Source organism: Orcinus orca, chromosome 12, assembly GCF_937001465.1.
Source record: "Orcinus orca chromosome 12, mOrcOrc1.1, whole genome shotgun sequence".
Taxonomy (NCBI): domain Eukaryota; kingdom Metazoa; phylum Chordata; class Mammalia; order Artiodactyla; family Delphinidae; genus Orcinus; species Orcinus orca.
In genome coordinates, this window is record NC_064570.1 from 60,582,183 (window position 1) to 60,603,200 (window position 21,018).

Here is a 21,018-nt window from a genome sequence, read left to right on the forward strand (position 1 = left end):
TATTTTACCTGATTTCTGAAGTGGAACTTAAATCTATTACAGTAAATAAGGAATAAAAACATGACTTTGTATTATATTCGTATCACTATTTTTATAAGCTGTAATCAATTTAAAATAATGAAGATGTGGAGCTTGTTTGAATGGTAAGGTATTCCAGGATTTTGAAAGTGGCCTTGCATGACATTTAGAAATTAGAATAGCCTGATGATAGGTCAAGGCACAGTTGTATCTTGCATATGTTAGAAGTGGAGGTATGTTCTGGGACAATGAGACCCAGCATGTGTCCTTTAGTTAGGCACCGTCAGCATCACCTGGGACATTATTAGGACTGCAAATTCTCAGCCCCAAGCTGACCTACTGAATCAGATCTTTTGGGGTGAGGTCCAGAAATATGTGTTTTAACAAGCCCTCCAGGTGATTCTGACGTACATGGAAACAGAATGTTTGGTCTAGTGCACTTACGTCTCTCCATGGAGACAATATGTTTGGTTTTTAAAGTTTAGTAGTGTATCTTACACTGTGGAAATGTTGCTTGACTTGTTTCTCTAGAATAAATTCACATCTTAGAGAGTGATTTAATTAGGATTTTGTTCACCCTAAAGAGACAACAACAGCAATAACAAAAAAACAACAGTGAATTTAAGAGGTAGAAACTGCTTTCTCCCTTCAAGTATAAGTTAGAGCAATTCAGGACTGGTTTGACCCTCCATGATATTAGAGACCGGGGCTCCTTTTATTTTATTGCTCAGTCTTACCAGCACGGCATCCCCAGATTCACCCATCACCTCTGAAGGCTGCTCTGGCCAGAGCACATACATCTGCATTCCGTTCGGCAGAAAGGAAAGAATGGACAGGTCACAGGAGATGCGGACACTGTTGCCACTTATGTTCCATTGGTCAGGGTCAAGCTATTGGTTGTTGTTAGCTTCCTAGAAGGTGGTGATATGTAGTCTTAATTTAAAAAGGTATACCCAGATGAAATTGAGGGTTTTATTATTGAGGAAGAAGCAGAAAAGAGAAATTGGGTGAGGAGCTGGGGGTGGGTTGGTTGTTACTGTCACAGTGGGAGTAGACACTTATCTGGGAAACTTACATTTCTGATATGTTCCTTTTCTTTCTTTTTTAACCTTTACTTCCCTTGCATATAGTTTTTTTTTTTTTATGTTTTCCATTTTTTCACTTTAGATTTTCAACTAGTTCTTTGGTCATTCTCAGAGATTTGAGGAAAAGTTTGCTAAATCCTACAGAAGTTGTAATGATGAAATGATTCTTGTTGTCTATCTATCTTTCTATCTATCTACCTACCTATCTCTATATCTGTCTGAATGTGTACATAACGTTTCCATGACAAACTTTTGCTGCTTTGCTGTTATATGTTATGTACGTGAATAAATACGGAAATTTCCATTTTAAAAATAATGCTTCTAATGGTCTACTTTCTCTGAGTTTATGAGTTATGCCATGTCAGAGAATGATTCTAGAACCTTTAGGGAAATATCAAATTTACATGATAATATCAATGACTTATTTTAGACAGCTTTAAATAATTCGCTTCTCATTTATTCCACCTTAATATTTCCTGACATTTGAACCAGCCAATGGCTGAATACAAATGTTTTATGTGTTCTCTAGTGGAGACACCTAGTGTAAAATGGTTATTAAAAAGCCTATTAATCATCCCTTTCTCTAAAATATTCAGTTCTTTAAAGCTGATTGCTATTAGCTGTTCATATTATTTTAATTAGAAGAAAACATGGCTGCTGAAAATTAGCCAAAGGTTCTATAAATAAAAGTGTCCATCATGCAGAGTCAAATTTGAATTAACCTTTTAGCATGACAACCTTTCCACTGGAATTTTTCAGGGCTTGCAAGCCATTCATTTTGTTCAAAAGCCATATGGGCTATTTTTCATCTGTATGTAATCCAAATCTGTGAGAGTGTGCTCATGGAATACAAACACTGTTCATCAGCTGTGACTTAAATACCTTTATTGAAATGAAAAACACCTAAATCAATACAGTATGGTATGGTGGAGGGGGGAATACACAAGACAGAATAAAATAACTATCTCTTCTTTTTCCCATTTATCTCCTCATGTGAGCCACACTTTGTGTCCTGACCTGCTTTGGGCTTGTTAGTTTCTTAAGGATAGACTACTTACTCGTGATTAAAGCAACATCAGACTGTAATTACTGGGAATCAGACAGTCCACTTTTACTCTGAGTTATTATCCACATGAAAGGTGTTTTCATAATCTATTTGTTGGAAAATCCATATGTGACATAAATAAGCATTTTCTGCTGATTGATTTTATGTGTTGCTATGACTATGACTGTGAAGGAAGTGCTAGATCAAGGTATAAAAGGTGGCTGGACCCTGAATTCACTTCAGTTCCCTTTTACCAGAAAAATCAGTTTTCAGAAAAAACGTTTCTAATTGTTATGCAGTCAATGAAAATCATCAAACACAACCATAGCAACCACTGTCAGAACCTGACCTTAATAAGCAAAGAGGCCTGATATTAATTCAGTTTCTATGGTTATATTCAAAATAAATGTGGTATTTTTCTATTTAAGATTTACAACTCTCACAGTTCTCTGTGTTTATTATAGTAATCAACTATACCTGATTTACTAAACTTACAAAAAGAACCAAATGATAAAACTCTGCGTTTTACAAATAATACCCTAGATCTTCAGTGGTGATTTGGTGACTCTAGTTTTGAGTGGAAAGCGGAAGGCTGACCACTGCATGCTTGAAACTACTCATTGCTATGATCCTGCACTACCTGGATGCTTCTACTTCTCTGACCACTATTTTTCTGGTTTTTGGTTATCTCTCTTCCTGAAACCCAGTTCCTTACAGGAAAATGCTTTGTACACATACAAGATATAAATGTTAGTTATTCCTATTGCTCAGGACAGAAAATTACAGAATCAGGCAAATGGTTAAAACCAAGGGTTCAGTGAGTATAGAACCTATGGTAAGGACAAAGCGAGAGTCTAGGATGCTGAATCAACTAAGACAGAAAAGGGGCTTCCCTGGTGGCGCAGTGGTTCAGAGTCCGCCCGCCGATGCAGGTGACACGGGTTCGTGACCTGGTCCGGGAAGATCTCACATGCCGCGGAGCGGCTGGGCCCGTGAACCATGGCCGCTGAGCCTGCGTTTCCGGAGCCTGTTCTCCGCAACGGGAGAGGCCACAACAGTGAGAGGCTCGCGTACCGCAAAAAAAAAAAAAAAAAATTTATACTGTTGCAGGACAAACAGAACTCAGATTTATGAAGCCCAAATCATATACCTCATATTTCATATTTGATTCTAGAGTTTTCTTTTTCCTCCGATTTATGCAGACGTTACAGGACGATGTGGATGGGGTGTGTGTATAATATCATCCGAGGAAAGTGCACTGTGATGTGCTATCTGAAGCCATTGACTGCAGCCGTCCCCGCTGAGATGCCTCTCACTCACAAAGCTTGGAGTTTGCAGGGTATGTCACTCACAAAAAAAGCATGTTTCTGCAGTTATCTGTGGCGTGGCTGATAACAACAAAGAGCTTTGTGCAGTTGTCATCCAACATGGGATCCAGCGAATTCTCACAGTTCCATCAGGGACTGTAGAGAGAACTACAGTGTAGTGATAATCTTAGATCTTAGGTAGAAAAATGTCCCCTTAGGTCTTTTGAATTGGAGGATTTTCCAGGAAGACTTGCTTTAACAGCTTGTGCCTAGGCCCACGGAGCAAGTAGCTTCACCTAACTGACTGGTAGGCTCTCAGCACACCCCACCTCCTGTGTGTCTCAGATTTTCCAAAAGCTATCTGACTGCAGTGTAGGTGGACGTGACACCTATAATCATGATCAGCTATCCTTTGCCGCCAGTAGTGCCTTGTGCCTCCTGAAGAGAAAGAAATGGCTGGGCTATCCCTGCTGTTGCTCCACTGGGCTACCCACGGGGTGGAGCTGAACCATACTTAGTATCATATGCTCTAAGTATTAGTATTTTCTCAATATTTATTCTAGTTATGCTTTGTGAACAACTCTCTAGAACCAATAGGTGAACTGTATTCTCTTCCATATCCTGCCTGAGATGTCACCAGTGTTGGCAGCTAGAGAGTGATCTACTTCAAGGGCAGGCTTCCACTGCCCCTGGAACCTTGCTCCCGCTATTTAAGACGTGATGCTTAATGGACACCCTCTGACAGTTCAATGTAATTTAAAACATTTCTCTTAATCTACTCATCTTCTCTTAGAACTTTGCTTCCACGAGAAGATGGGAAATGGGCAGTCTCTTCAGGTATGTCACTATAGACCCAAATCCCAATTATAGGCCTATGGAGATATGTTTACAAAACTGTTTTTGTGTATTAATTTCAAACGTGATCTATGACCTTTCTCTGAGTGATAAAATTTCATTTTAGTTACACCACCCGCCTCCTTTTTCTATATTGGTTAACTTATCATTTTAAATAATAATGCTTAAAATTTTGTTATCATTTATAGATTATCCCTTTTTCTTCCTTTCTATATAGATGACCTATTACTTAAATTACAAGGAAATAGTACTTTTGTCAAACTTTGGCACGAATGCCTGTGTAGAATTTTCTTTTTCATTCTGCACTCCTTTCCAACAGCTGCCTTAGAAACAAAGGCAAATTTTGTAAATCTTTGCATGACTGAAAATATCATTATTTCACTTTTATCCTTAAATGAAAAAAAATCTCGGTTGAAAATTATTGCCTCTCTGAATCATCGTGTGCTGGTTTTGAAAATCTTTAAGTAATTCTGATTCTCCATCTTTGGATGTGATCTCTTTTTATTATTATTAATTGTTTAGTATTGTCTCTTTAGCATAGTACTCTGAAATGTCATGACAATATGCTATGTTTTGGATAAAGATATTAAGTATACTGGTACTCTTTTTGGTTCTTTCAATTTGTAAATGTATACTCTTTAGTTTTGAAAAAGTCTCTTTTTAAAAAATATTTTTTATGCCCATGACATTCCTTCTATTCTCTTATGAAACTCATATTAATAGGTTGAGCTCTTGGTTTGATGCTCTTAGTTCTTAGCTTTTCTCTCACATTTGCCATCTTCTTGACATTTTTCTTTACTTCTAAAGTTCTGTAGAAATTTTTGTTTCAACAATGTTATTTTAACTAAGAGTTCTTCCTTCTAAATATCATCCATTTTTATTGATGCAAAAACTTCTATGTCCCTGATGTGTTAATTTGTATTTTGTGTTTAATTTTGAAATGTTCTTGCATTTCCTGCATTATCTTTCCTCTGAATTTCTTTTCTGGGTTTGCTTACTTGGCCTCCCTCTTATATTCTGGAGACTTTCTGAATATGTTTCATGATTCTTGGTGACCATTCTTATTTAACAACGAGGCTCTCCAATTTTGGTTGGAAGCTCTGTGATCTCTGTGCTTGTAATGAGTACTCCTCACTCTTGTGAAATTGGCCCAAATGGCAGCCAGTCACCCAGGCCCCCCAATTTCAATGCAGGGAAGTTTACCTCTGGAATATTTTAATATCTACAGAAAAAAAATTCTCTAATATTCTACCTGAGGCCTGACCATTGGTTTCTAGTAATCTGTGCAAGGTGGGGCAGAGGTCTTGGAATCAGGCTATTATGTGTACAGTGGGTCAATAATTACTCTTATTTTCAAGTATGTGCCTCATTCTTGCTTTACTAATGTACCTTATATTCCAGTGATTTTATTTTCATCTGTTACCAGTGATTAAACCTTCAGTTTCTGGCCTCTCGGGGTGGAGTACCTGAAGACTTGTATTCAGTATGTGGGAGTGGAGGAGGAGAGGTGAGGGTACTGAACATAGAATTTCAAGCTACCTTCTCTCTCCTACACCCACTCCCCACACCTGTTTTCTTCTCTGTAATTTTCTGCCATCCTCTGAATCAGATCTTTCCAAATCCTATGCTTTGCTGGGATAGTGAAAGGGCTGGTGGTAGAAACCAGCTAACTTTTTATCAACTTCCCCCCTGCATGGCAGGAGCCTGAGATTCTAATTACCAATATCATTTTGCTGCTCTAGCTGCTAAAATCTTTCTGAGATCTCTTGTTTCTTAATCTTGGAGCTGATAAACATGTGTTCAATATGGTATTCTCAACTTGAAGCTGTGTACTATAAAATATAAACTATGTAACATTTACTGAGCACTTATGTACCAGACATTGTACTAAGCACTTTATTTCATGTAACATTCATAATTTCCATTTTACACATGAGGAAACCAACAATCAGAGAGATAATAAAGGATGGTATAATTATAAGATGTCCAATACAAATTTTTACTCCAATGAGAACTGAATTTAACTTCGAAAATGTTTAATCAACTATAAGAAAATAGACAATGAGAGAGTGTCTTTCATCCCACCAGACTAGCCTGAGCTAATGTCAAGACTACATGAATGTCTTCTTATGATAAGTTTATATCCTAGACATTTTAGATCTAATGAGTGACAGAAAGTGTCACTTCTAATAAATATGGCAAATTTGGAAAAGAACAGATAATTAATTATTTTGGATTTTTTCAAGAGTTACTGAGAGCTTATCTAAAATACACATATCCTTTGCAATGTGACTCTGTCATAAATATTACCTTCAAGGGTTGAATTCTTATCAGAGTTCATTAATGAGTGAAAAATGTGCTGTAACTTAACACAAGAAAGCTATAGACCACAAGATATAAATGAATAGAAGAAGTTTTCTAGCAAGGAAAAGGATGCAAATGTCCTGGGATCCCACTCCCAGCAAACTCAGTCCATTTTCTTCTCAAGCAAAAAGAATATTGATCTCATTAAACAGAACGCTTAAACCTCGCACATTTAGTGATAGACAGTGCTCAAACCTTTGTGTGCGTTTCAAGTCTTCAGAATAGCTATAGGCTTACAAATATCCAGCTACTTTAAAACAAGTTTTCTTTAGCATTTATAAGAAATGCATCAAAAGTCTTTCATCAACAATAAAAGATTTTTTCCCCTAAGGTAAAAGAATAATCAGCTTGATTCTTGCTTCCTTACTCCTACTCTTGCAATCAAACAAGATAGAACCAGACTTGAGAGGAAGGCGTGTGTTACCTTCAGGGACCTTTCCTTGTAGAGCGGAAGAAGAGCTCTCCTCCATCCTATGTTTAGGAGCTATCCTTCACAGACCCTGGAGCTAGAAACACTGGAATTTTGTACTATTCTTTTGTACTATTTTTTTGACTCAATACTGTCTCTCCAGTGGACAGCTTTTTCTTGAGGGGGAGTAGGGAGAGGATCTGACATAAGTTATTTATTTGTTTGTAACTTTTTATTTTGATATGCTTTCAAGCTTACAGAAAGTTTTCAAGAACAGTACAAGGAACTAGAAATATCCATATAACCTATACCATACCCAGATTCTATTATTTACATTTTGTCCCATTGCTTTCTCTCTATGTACTTGCATATTATTATAATTTTTGTGAATCATTTGAAGGTAACTCAGAGAGACGAATTTTTACCCCTAAATAATTCACTGTGTGTTTCCTAAGAACGTGCTTATTCTCCTACCTGTTGACAACATAGTTATCAAAATGAGGACATTTTCTTAACCTTTTTTTTTTTTTTTTTTTGCGGTACGTGGGCCTCTCACTGTTGTGGCCTCTCCCGTTGAGCAGCACAGGCTCCGGACGTGCAGGCTCAGCGGCTATGGCTCACGGGCCCAGACGCCCTGCGGCATGTGGGATCTTCCCAGACCCGGGCACGAACCCGTGTCCCCTGAATCAGCAGGCGGACTCTCAACCACTGCGCCACCAGGGAAGCCCCATTTTCTTATTTTTTTCCTCTTCAAGATCCAAATCAGGAACATGGATCACATTTATTTTTCATGTCTCTTTGGTGTCCTTTAATTTGGAACAGATCCTCAGCCATACTTAGTGTTTTTTGCCTTAAATTTTTGAAAGTTACAGATCAGCTGTTTTGCAGAATATCCCTCAATTTGCATTTATCTGATGTTTCATTGTTATTAGTTTCAGGCTATGCATTTTTGTCTGGAACTCCACTGAAATGATATTTTAGCTTTCTCAGTGAGTCATATTGTGGCACACAACTCAGACTGCACTAATATTAGTGATATTAGTTTTGATTGCTTGGGTAAGGTGGTGTCCACCAGGTTTCTCCATGATAAACTCACTATTTCCCCTTCCTAATCAACAGGTAACTGTGGAGAGATACTTTGAGGCTATGTAAATATACTGTTCATCAAACTTTTATGTACTAGATTTGCTATCCACTAATGGTTTTCTGACTCCATCGTTCTTTCTTCATTTTTTGGTCTGAATTCTACTGTAAAAAGTTCATTTCCTTTCCCCCCTCCTTTATTTTGTTTATTTATTTATTTATTCATTCATCTATTTATTTATGTCAGTGCAGTCATGGATTTTTATTTTACTCACCAGGTTATAATCCATTATTATCAATATTTATTTTGGTGGTCAAACTGTCCCAGATTTGACCAGTGGGTCTTTTTGAGCTGACTCATGTATTCGTTTGACTTGTCCCTTTATCTTTACTTCCTTACTTTCTGTCTCATCAAGGCTTGTCTTGTACTTCCCATGCCTTAGCTCTGATATCTATTTTTCCTAGGAATCCTGGTTCCCTTTAGTGGAGAATGGAATTTATAAACCAGGATCTGAAAAGTAGGCATGCCATTGCTACTGCTGTGTTTTTGTTCCTCTGCCTTCCCAGTGAATAGAATGAAAAAACATCATATAGGTGTGTAAATGAGAAACCTTGCTCTAATTATCATCGATATATTTATTTGTTTGTTCAAGCCTAGAATACACAAAAGGGAATTTTAGAACTGATAAACTGCAAAGCAAACTTATTAACTAGAGTTTTATATTTCAGTTTTCTTTTTGAGGTAAAATCATAAAGGATACAATTCAGTGAGGTCTGAAAAGAATAATATACTCATACAGCCCATTCTCTAACAAGTTATAGAAGATATTCCTCACCGAAAAGTTCTCTAATCCCTCTTCCTGGTCCAGGCACTCTTCCAAACCCTGAGAAAACTACTCTTCTGTTTTCTTCACTTTAGATTGGTTTTTGCCTTTTTGAGGACTTCAATCAATATAATAATGTCTATATTATATATAAACTCTTTTTACCTGGCTCTTTTGTTAAATAAAATGTTTTTGAGATTCACATGTTGTTACATATATCAGTACCTCATGCCTTTTAATGGCTCAGTAATATTCCATTGTATGAAATACAGGTTTATCCCTTCTCCTACTGATGGACAAGTTCATTATCAGTGGAATGTATGCCCCCTCCCCTTCAACTTTTATTGATGATGGAGTTATTACATGTGTATTCCTTGGGAGGTGTGGTAGAAACATGTCCCCTTTTCTTGGCTGTCCATTTTTCAAATCCCTTTTGTATTTTAAGAAATATCCCATCCTAGAATCTTGGTGGGATATAGGGCCCCAGCTTCCAGTACAGCAGCCAATGGAGGAAAAACTTTCCTTCCCCTGACCCCTGGCATTAAGAGCTCTGGGCAGGTGATAATAGCTCAGCAGACTGAATTCTTCTGGCAGGAACATTGACTCTGGGGTAGTAAATACAAAGATGGAGGGGCAGTTTTAAACTTAGTTCTAGTTGCAGTGTAGAACAATGACTGCAGTGGCAGCCGGTGGTTTCTGCAGTAACACCCAGTGGCAGTGGTGTCTTACAATGCTCAGGGCAGTGGAGCTAATGGCTGCTTTCTGAACAGATTGGTTCTGCAGAGTGACCTCACCTGATGCTCTCTGCCTCTCTTTGCTTGGTTTCTGCCTATTTGGGGAGCCCGAGTTCCAGTTTTCCTAATAATTCTTAATATCCTACATCCTTCCAGTAAGTTAGACAGAATTGATTTCTCTTCCTTGAAAGTAGGAACCCTAACAGTTACAAGACTCAAGGACAAAGTTCTGAGGGACAGTTTGTAGCCAATAAATAGAACTTTCGGTAAATGAAAATCCAGTGCATCTCTTAGTCTTATTACTTAGGTAGCAATAGCACTAACTTCTTAGTCAGCTGAAGCAGTAAGTCAGGTAAGTATACTTAACATAGAATGGTCTAGAATTTATTCTATTATTAGGCATGGAATGATGAAATTTATAGATTATTGTAAATGGTGTATGGTAGCAAATGACAAAAGATGTATCCTAATTCTTGCATACAAATCACCAGTTTTCATCAGTAATATTAGAAGTAGAGAATTATTAACAACATCAATCATTCTATTTCTTTCATAGGACACTATAATATTACACGTACTCTAAAAATTCTATCAGAAAATGATACTACAAGTTAAAGAAATATGTATTGGTTTTCTGGCAAAAATAGCTCAGCCTATATATATATATATATATATATATTTTTTTTTTTTTTTTTTCTCTATAAAGTAAATTGTGGGCACTTGGAGTTGTACGGTGGCAGTCTAGCTATTATGGCTCTCTGCTACCAAAGCGTAACCTGGCTGGATGCTAACAGTAAGAACTACCATTTGCTTTACTACTTACACTTCTACATAATGTAGAATATTTTTGCTAACATTAATTGCCTCTTTAGCTCTTTTAGGACATTAATATTGAGATACAGCATAGAATGGAAGGCTACTAGAGAGACACAGGTGTTGGGAAAAGCAATTAGGCATAAATAACATTAAACATTGTGCTCATTTTTCTACAATATTGTAACTAGTCTCTTAAAGTCCATCTCCCAGAAAATAAGACAGCTTTAAAACTTTTAAATCTAAATTAACTTAGTTCATGGGCACATATTGATGCTGTTTCATACAGAATTGACTCAGAGGTGAAATCAAGATCACAGCCCTGATGGAGAGGGGGATGTGAGTAGCAAATCAGTGTTTTCAAAAAGTTCCCCAGGTAATTTTAAAGTACAGCCAAGGTTAAGGACCTGTATGCTAACCTATGGCCTCAGGGTCTCATTTTCCACCCTAAACTGCTTTTCCCCAAAAGAATTATGGTGTTAGATTTTTTAAATAGAGAAAAAAAAATCATCTTCCATTTTAACTTTGTAAATGAAGACTATTTTTAAAAAGCTATTTAATAATATATTATTACAGAAACACTCTAACTGTCCTAGAAGAGCAAATAATCTACTTAAACATTTAATTACTTAAGAACCACTGGTTGACCAAATAGATCACATTTTGTTACACAATACATTTTCTGGGAGTTTTTACTTTTAAGATAAGGTTAGACAAGTAATGTCAGTGAATGTCCCCACAGCCATTCCTGAGAAGGTGAAAGCCCTTGCGGTCAGATGTATCTTCAACTTAGAGCAAAATTACATTCCTCCTATCTACTTTGACCCAAGTCTTTCATAATTGATTTGCCCTCTGGGAGAAGTATTAGGAGTGCTGATAAGCTGTTCCCTGTTTCCTTTTAGCTGCTTGACACCGCTTCACCTTCATTGACCAAAGTCTTCTGGATGATTCTATAGCTACTGACAATCACAAAAAACTGCCTTGGGAAAGTCATGTTGAGAATAAAAATGTATTTCCTCTTCAACTTCTCAACTCTGCAGTTGGAGTGGGGAGGTGAATTATGTGAGAGAGATATATATATTTAAATACTTTCTGCTACAAATTGATAGTTAAAATTCTGAAAACCAGGAAAAATGCTTGTAGCTTTTTTAGTGATGACCTTTCATGAACATCTCATTTTTTCATTAAATTTGCTTTCTGATAATACCAGGACTAATAATGTATATACACGAGTTAGGAATAACTATAAAAAGTATTCTGTTTTTACATCGAAGTGGGGTGGAATGAAGAAAAAGGTGATCTCCTTTCCCTTGCAATACAACGTCCCAACACCAAGCTTTCGGCCTGCTCTGTCCAGAATGGCACCCAGAGGAGGGGGAGGGGAGGAAAAGAGCGCTCCTTACTACTCAGGCATTAGCAACCCCCCTTCAAGTGACTCCTCAAACAAAGTGAAGCTAGAGAAAGGTTTCTCTAGGGGGACTTTGGACCTTCCGAGGTAACTCTTTCACTCTGATTTCCCTTTAACGAAGCAGGTGAAAGGCCATTTGGCACCAGCCGGTTCCTTTTACCCCAGCTGCCTGTGATGAGCGCGGTTGCCAGGCAACCAAGTCTCTGGCTCTCTCTGTGCCTACATCAGGCTAGGAAATTTGGAGGTTTTTAAAGCTGTTTGTTGCAGACAACTTCCACTGAAATGCCTTTAGCTTTTTTAGAACTATTTTTTAAGTCCTTACAGTACAACTACATTATCTTTTCTAATTTTCTCTCCTTTGTAGAAGAGACTATTTAGAGTGTATATGGCTATATTTCCACAGGAAAATATCAAGACCTTGACTTCAAAATCAGAAGTGATTTACATTTTAAAAGAAGAGCAAATGAGCATCACAGCTGCATTTCATATGTTTCTTCCTGTCAGCTTAATTTCTTTCATTTTCTCTCTTCTCCCCTTCTTTTGCTTTTAAAATTTTTATTAGCTTTCCTTTTTTTCTTCATTACACCCCACTTCAACGTGTTTCTTTGATATCTTTCTTATTCTCCCCAGTGTCATGAACTCTGTTATTAATGCATTCATCTTTAATCAATTGCTAATCTCATGAATTTGAAGTGAATCAAGCCTTTCTGTACAAGCTCACTGGTTCATATTTTCTTCTTACTTCTGAACTCCTTTCATCATCATCATTCTTCTTCTTCTTCTTATTATTATTAATCTGTGGCTAGAGAGGGTTAAGGGGAAATAACTGACAAATATTCAGAGTTGTTATGTGGACTTGTCTTGTTCCTGGCAGAGAAACCTGCATCATTGCTCTCTGAGCCTCCCAGTGTCCGCTCTCTGCTTGTATGGAGGCCCTCTTGGTACATTCCATTAGCCTTGAACCCACAGAGTTCTCCAAGTATTTTGGTCCTACATTAACCTGGGACATTCTCTTACATACTTAATGTTATGAAGATATTATACTGAGTGCCATTCCATTTAAAAAGACATGAAATGGGTGTGCTTCCTTTTGTTCTTTGTCTCTGAGTCTGGCAATAACATAAAATAAATTAGAGCAAATTGGTCTGGCTAAGCTTTTAATCTGCTCCTGCAAAAGGAGAAACACCTGGTAATGAGGCAAGAAAAAAGGTCAAAGTTCTCCTGGAAAGATGTCCACTCAAGACAGCAATGCATTTCAAACCTGAACACCTTTTGGTGATTCCCACTCCCATCATAAAAAACAAGCCCTGATCTTTGTTTATCATCGTGAGGTACCAAGTAGTTTAAGGATTTTGTTTTGTTTGCTCACTAAGAATTTGGTATTATATAGACGTGGACCTGCTCAACGTCATTGCCTGAAAATCCACTGTTGCAGATAAACTCATCTGTTAAAACTGTTAAAATGAAAAATGGGCTTAATGGTTAATATCCTTACAATTTTGATTTTGAGTTAGTAAGTATGCAACCAATCACATATATTTCTGGAATTTATGAGTAAAAACTGTTCTCCCTCTATGACTCAGTATGATCTTCCATATTTGCTATGGAAAGTATAATAGAAGAGTTACATCCTTTTCTGTATGATAAAATCAGGGTACTGTGTTACAGTAGGCCAGAAAACAGGGGGTATGGGTTTTACTCTGAGTTCAGTCCCTAGCTATCTTTTTGACTTTGGGCAATTCCCCTAATCTTGGTCTCAGTTCCCTCTTCTGTAAAGTTGTATTCTCTGAGATATATTCTGCTGTAAAATTCTATTATTGAATTTTAAAACCACAAACCTTTTCAGTGAGTCTGGTTTAGGAAAGTGATGGTATAACGTTTGTTCAAACTGGTAAAGTTTTAAGTGAAAAAGGTATTTAAACCTCCTTGTATTTGTTAATTGAGCTATTTTTTTACTTAGACATGCAAGTTCAAAATTTATATCTCTTTTCAACTCTATAGCCGGTGGTTAATAAGTACAATTTCTGAGGTGGTGGGATTCCGGGACGCTGCTATGGAGGGGTGTAGCGAGCCACAGCTGGAGGCTAAGGCCAAGGTCACCAACCAGCTAATAGATTTTCAGTGGAAGCTGGGTATGGCTGTGAGCTCAGACAGCTGCAGATCACTTAAGTATCCTTATGTTGCAGTGATGCTCAAAGTGGCAGATCATTCAGGCCAAGTAAAGAACAAATCCTTTGAAATGACAATTCCACAGTTTCAGAATTTCTACAGTTCAAGGAAATTGCTGCAGTTATTGAAACTGTGTGAAAACTGATTGCTTTGTTGATGAATTGCTACCATCATTCTAAAATCATGGACTTTACTTTCTGCAACAAAACTGCCTAAGGATCAAATGATATTTATTGAATGAAAATTACACTTTTGGATTTCCATTTTTTTAAATAATAAAAAAGAAAATGAGACAAACAGGAAAAAAATAAGTACAATTTCTAGAGACTGGGTGCACTTGAATCTGCCTTCACCATTTATTAGTTGTGGGTCACGGGCATATGCTCCTTCATGTCTTTGTGCTCAGTTTACTCACCTGTCAATTGGGAATAATAACAGTATCTAAAACACAGGGATATTGTGAGGATTCAGTGAGATAACTCACTTAAGCCCTGAGCAAATGACTAGAGCATTAGCATATTTTTGATACGTGTCAGCTTTTACTGTCACCTTGCTGTCACCAGCTATCCCATGCTATTATCACTCCATACTTTATTAGTGTAATAATAGCCTCCTAGTTTTAAAGTCTCTTTCTTAAGGTCTGTTCTATACATTTCCCAGCTTAGACTGCCCAAAACACAACTGTCATAATTTTACTCCGCTGCTAAAAACTATGGCAACAGATTTCAATGAACTTATACGCAGTAGAATTGAGTATAAATTAGTCCGACATTTAAGGCTCTCATTAATATACTGGTTCAATTTATCTTCCCAGACTCATTCGATTACTTTCTCATATATAAATGCTCTGCCTGAATGGATCTCCCCAAATGTCCCTGAGAACAAGTGCTCTGCTCACCCATATTAAGCAATAAGGGCAGAGGCTGTGATGAGTCTTTATACCCCATCACCCAGGACGTGGCACACAGTGGGTACGCAATAGTTGTTGAAACGAACTGCTTCTGCTCATACTGTTTTCCTCCCAGGAGTCCTCTCTTATCTTTACCTATGTAACACCTATCTCCAAGGTTCTATCCAAATATCATGAGTTACTACAATTCATTAACTAACTACCTACTTCTTCTCATAGTACTGTCATGTATCTACTCTGGTAGCACTTATATTCTGCTGTATTATAATTATTTTTGTCATGATCTTATATCCTAATTTTTAAATGGATTTGAGAGCAGTGTACTATGTCTTATTCAATTTTATTTCCTACAATGCCTAGCATTTTGCTTTGTTAACTGTCAGTGGCTAGTTGTCGAGTGCATGAATTCGACTAACAGACTAATATTATCCATTGTTTTGTTACCAGTTTTAAAAAAAGAACTATGCTATTTCCATAGAAGCAAATCTGCATTCCTTACCAGGCTTCTCAGTCTCTGCAAGTGCAATCACATCCTTTCTATTTAACATGACTTTAGGTACCTGCTGAAGCCATACTGGCTTTCTCATTATTCCATGGACAAGCCATATTCAATCTTACCCCATCCTTCCAGTAATGTTTTCTTTGCCTGAGCACAATCTTGTCTTCTTTGTGACCCAAACCTCATTTAAGGTTCCATCTCAGTTCCCAAATTTTCCATGGAGCACTCTATGATGACTTCTGCAACATTTCTTCTCTTTCACTACTGAAAAGAGAAATTAATGCACTTAATTTAACAGTCATACAACTTAATCATACAAAGAAACCCCTGCCCCCAGAACAATGAACCTGGAAGAGAATTTAAAGGTGTGGCACTACAGAAATTCTGATATGGAAACTTCAGAGTGGCTACTTCCATATTAACTGACTCTTCGAAATTCCTTTCTTTCTCCTCCCTCAGTTACCCTTATATTATCTATACAGATATCATTCTTGGCTGCTTGTTGTAAGATAGTTATGCAACTGAATCATTATGTAAATAGTATGACTTTACATGTGCTAAGTGCTGATAATATTTTAATTCAATAGAAAAATACGATTTAAATTTGTATCAATTTTTTATGCGTTTTAGTCTTTCAACCCATTAGATATTAGATCCTTTGGGGCAGAGGTCAAATCTGGAACTTTCTTTGAATTTCCCACATTAGCAAGCATAGTTCTAATCACATTGGAGATTTTTATCATATGAACATTATTCACTGTTAGATGAGACCTACCTGCCAAAATGACCTAGTTCACTATATATGTATTTCACAATACGAGGCACTCTAACTTCATTCCATTTTTCCTGGTCTATTCATTCTAAGTTACTGCATACTTACAGTTTTTTTCCTGGTCTAATGCCTTCTAATTTACTGTCATACTTACTGGACTTCTCAGTAACTAAGGCAACTAAAGCTGTATCTTTGGAGAAGATTTACACAGATATATCTTGGGGGAGTAGGTACACAGGTGGGAGAGGATTTGCTCTCTCTACTGTATTCATACTGTTTTTCACCTTTTGACTGAGGATGAAAATCGAATGTATTATAAATATTTGTTGAGTGGCCTATATGAAGAGAACTGTGTTAGACCCTTTATATACACCATCTAATTTTATCTTCTCAACAAACCTATGTAGTTGATGGTACTAAGCTATATTTGCTAACATGAAAGCTAAAGCTAAGAAAGCTAAAACTAAGCTAAGTCTTTATCCTTAAACTTGATTGCAAGCCTTTCTGATTCTAGGGTCCATGCCAACAGAAGAGGATAAGACAGTGGATCTCCATCTTCAATGAACACAAAAATCACCCAAGGAACTCTTTAAAATACATATTACTGAGATCAACTCCAAAGAGTCCAATTTGTTAGGTGTGGGGTAAGGCCCAGGAATCTATATTTTAAGAAACACAAAAAAAGTATTCATTTGGAAAAATTTTGAGATAAGGAATAGTTAAGATAATCATAGTAACAGTGGTAATAATACAGCAACAACAAAACCATACAATACAAGGATCAATACCACACTGTCTCTCAGTTACTGTACCACCTTCCTATTTGTCAGGCATTGTGTGTTAAGCACTTATGACATATTTTATCATTTGATTCTCACAACCACCTAATGAAGTATATATAATTATCATCTCCCTTTTATGTGAGGAGGGAACTAGGATCAGAGCCGTCACATAGTTGGTAAGTGGTAGACTTAGCACATGCCCACAACTCTATGAAAGGGGCAGCCAAATAAAAGGAAAGCCAGGGAAACTGCTGTTGTAGAGCTGAATGGAAGAGAGCACATCAAGAACAGATGACGTCAATGCCTCAGAGTTAAGTAGCTAGGTTGTGAGAAGTGTTCCCTGGATTTGTAAATGAGGAAGTCATTGCTGATCTTAGCAAGATCAACTTGAGTAAGAAGATGGGAGTAGTAAGGCAGAATATTGAGAGTTAAAGAATGAATGGAAGATGTAAAAAACAGAGTGCTTAAATACCCATTTTACGACTGTCCAACAAAAAATAAGGAAATAAAGAAGCGTCGTTTTATGGGGTAATGCAAATTTAGTGAGCATTTAAAAAAATATGGGACAGTCATGAAAATATTAAGGGGAAGGTACAATGATGAAAGAGAGGTAGATAAGGATGAAAGTACATAAAAGTGATGAGGCAGAGTCTTGGAGAAGTTGGGATGGATCCATTAGCTTTGTATTGAAGCACTTATTTTTCTGGGAAAGGTGAGCATAGCTGTGGATACAGGTATAAGTATTTGACTAGGGATGCTGACATGGGCATTTATGTGCAGGGAGATGGGAAGTTAAAGTAGCTCCTATGTGATGGATTTTATTTTTTGTGTTGGGAAAATTAATAGGGTCTTCAAGTGAACTGATAAAGATTTAGAATAGCTACTGTGAGGAAACAGGCCAAATTGACTAGAAACACGTAAAAAGGATTGCTGTGGGGTTAAAGGCCCAGCTGAGAGGAAAGATCATATAGTGTAGTGGTATCAGTGTGTATGGTTGTGTGGTTTTTATTCAGTGGTGTTCAGTGGATGCAGAGAAGTAGAAGTAGGATTGGGTTCATCTTAGCTTAGGGGTTTAGTAAAACAAGTGGTGTGGGCAACAGTGAAACGTACGTAAGAGCGTTGACAGTAGGCTTGGTGAAAAGGGCTCTGGAACTAGAAACTGAGGGAAGACAGTGAAGCTAGTAGAGACTTATAGACAAGGAGAAAAGGGCTAAGGAATTGGGTTTGAAAGAGATGGTAAAGTAGTAAATGGTAAAAGTAGTGAAAACACTGGAAAAGTAGGCAGTTGGGGGATGAAAATGGGAATGAGTGGGATCTAATGTATTTTAGTTACATGGCAGCAACCTGAAAGGAATGTGAAACTTTTTAACTTCCATGATCTAATCTATTTTCTTCTCTTACTTTTTAGGAAATCTGAGATCCTAACATGTAAGGAAGAGGTCTATTTTTGGCCTTGTGTTTCCTCTCACGTGTTGACAGCTTTTTGATTATCTGGACCTTTATTCCTTGTGTCTCCTTTACTATCAGCTCTGCTATCACTTGCTCTCAGTCAGATTAGGAGAAGTATTTATTTCTTTAATTTCTAGAATAACGACTGCAATGTGTAGGACCATGCACCAGGATCACCTGGAGAGCATGTTGACCATTTATACCTCTGACCTTCACACCGGACTTATTTAATCAGAATCTCTGGGTGGGGGGTGGATTCTGAGGAATCTGTACTTTCAACAAGCTCCACAGGAGATTCTGACTCATGTGACTGTTTAGGAGATGGCAGTTACAATAAGGCAGATTTTTCTCCTTTAACTTACCAATTCATACTCAGTATGTTTTTGCTGTTGACTCCTGTTTGTTGGACAATAATGCTGTTGCTGGTGGGTTCTGACATTGGGGTGGAGAGGCAAGAAAGCAACAATTTGACCTTGAAATTGGTACCTTTTCTAAATTTCATTCTTACACACAATCCCCCCTACACACATACCATATCTCCATCTATTGACACCAACGCCTAACACATTTAGAAAAGCAAAAGCAAAGTAGAGATGAAAGTGGAAACGATTTACAGAACTAAGCAGCATGACCAAAAAACTCCAAACAGTAGAGGTGATTACAAGTAAAAGGTGAGTGGAGATTGGGTAGGTGTAGAGAATAGACAGGTGAGTAAGAGTTTCAATTCAGAAAGAGATAGAGATGTGTCGATGGTGACTACAGATGTACTGTTCTGCTTTCGGTTGAATTAGACATGTGGTTGATGCCCACATCTTTGAAACTTACTGCCACAGTTACATTGTGCTTTTTTGGTAATTCTGTGATCCATTAATAATCAGTGAATTCTCTTGGCACTGCACTCTTGTGTTGTTAGATTTCCCCCACAGAAATTTCAGTTCACAAACAAGAAGAAATCTTATTTTTTGGTATCCTGGTACCTACAGTTAAGTAGAGAATGTATTATTTTCTTCAGTATCTGCTGACAGTTTTCAAGGAACAGAGGCACAGTGCTGCATCTAAAATCTCCCCTTAGTGACTTAGAAGTCAGGCTTCTGTATACTGGAGTTATGAATCATACAACAAATGTGCACACTCATGGATGAAAAAATCATCATTTGATAATATTCTATGTGATAATATACTAATCCACAGCAATGAAAATATTTTTAAAAGTTTCCTTTTGAGAAGGAACTATATCTTAGATATATTTTTTTATATTTGCAAAGTACACTTTTACTATATCTTTATTAATGATTTCTGTTTAACCTAATACAAAGGCTCTCTCTCTCTCCTTCTTCCTGTCCTCTCTCTCTTTCTCCTGTACCACCTCAACACTCTTTTCTCTGTTTCTCTCTGTATGTAGTCTCATTAGCATCTTTATTCCTTCATGTAAGAGATCTTACTGCTTAAAAAAACTAGAATGAAAAAACTCAGAATCACATAACCTAAGATTTAGAATAGAAAACATGCCTTTCTTTGAAGAGTAAATGACTGGATGTCCCAGATCATGCAAGTTATTCTTCACTTGATAAGAATATATGAATTAAGTTTCAACGTGGACCATGTAAGTTTCACCTCCCTGAAGTGAATCACCACCATCTCATCTCTTCTGCTTCTAGTCCTAGTGCCCAGGTGCACGGACTGCCTGTGTTCAGGCTGGACTGTGTGGCAACAGCAAACATGACCATTCAATTACTCCGACAAGCATCATCTTGAATTGTTCTTACTCCCCAATGAGAGAAATTTCTCTTAGGTTTGAGCCAGAATAGTCAACGTTAGTTCAATTTATTCACGTAATAAATTCTGTCCAATAGTAGAACTTTTGAATGAACTTATGGCCTCTCTCTTATAAAATCCACAATCTAGATGCCTGTTCAGTTTGGACTCTGGCTAATGATGTTCATATCCTGCCCCGGAGCTATGTCTCTTGGATATGTTCCTGCTTTAGGAAGCATGCTCATCTCTGGAGTAACTAACCCTTGCCCTTATTTCCATTTTCAGAGATTCTGGGCCTTAGCACAACTTGTTGTGCTTTCAGTACTCTGGCCCCAGCGTCCTCCGATCTGAATTCTGGGGCCATGAATGAAACCATGGCCATGTTGCTCTTTATTTTAGTCCCAAGGCATCTGATTTTGTACTCATTATGTAGTCCTTTCTTACACTGTAGCCATCCACCTTCATTTAGGTGTAATTACCTCATACCTTGATAACGGAAACATTCTCCTAAATTACCTCTATGGTACTTCTCCTCAAATTCATTGTCTATATTACCAAATTAACAGTCTTAAATATATATTTTCTCTGTGATGCATTCCCTAGTGAAAAACTCCAATGACTCTACAATGCTTACAAAATCAAATTGACATTCCTTAGTTTATCATTTTACGCCTTCATCCACAATCTATTCTTGATTTTTCCAGCCTTGTCTCTAGTTATTTTCCTACATATAGCTT

General features: G+C 37.3%; 1 pseudogene; it reads left to right on the plus strand.

Moving 5' to 3' along the window:
• Positions 1 to 13,985: 13,985 nt before the first annotated feature.
• LOC101282276 (COMM domain-containing protein 6-like) lies at positions 13,986 to 14,390 on the plus strand (annotated as a pseudogene).
• The last annotated feature ends 6,628 nt before the right edge of the window (positions 14,391 to 21,018 follow it).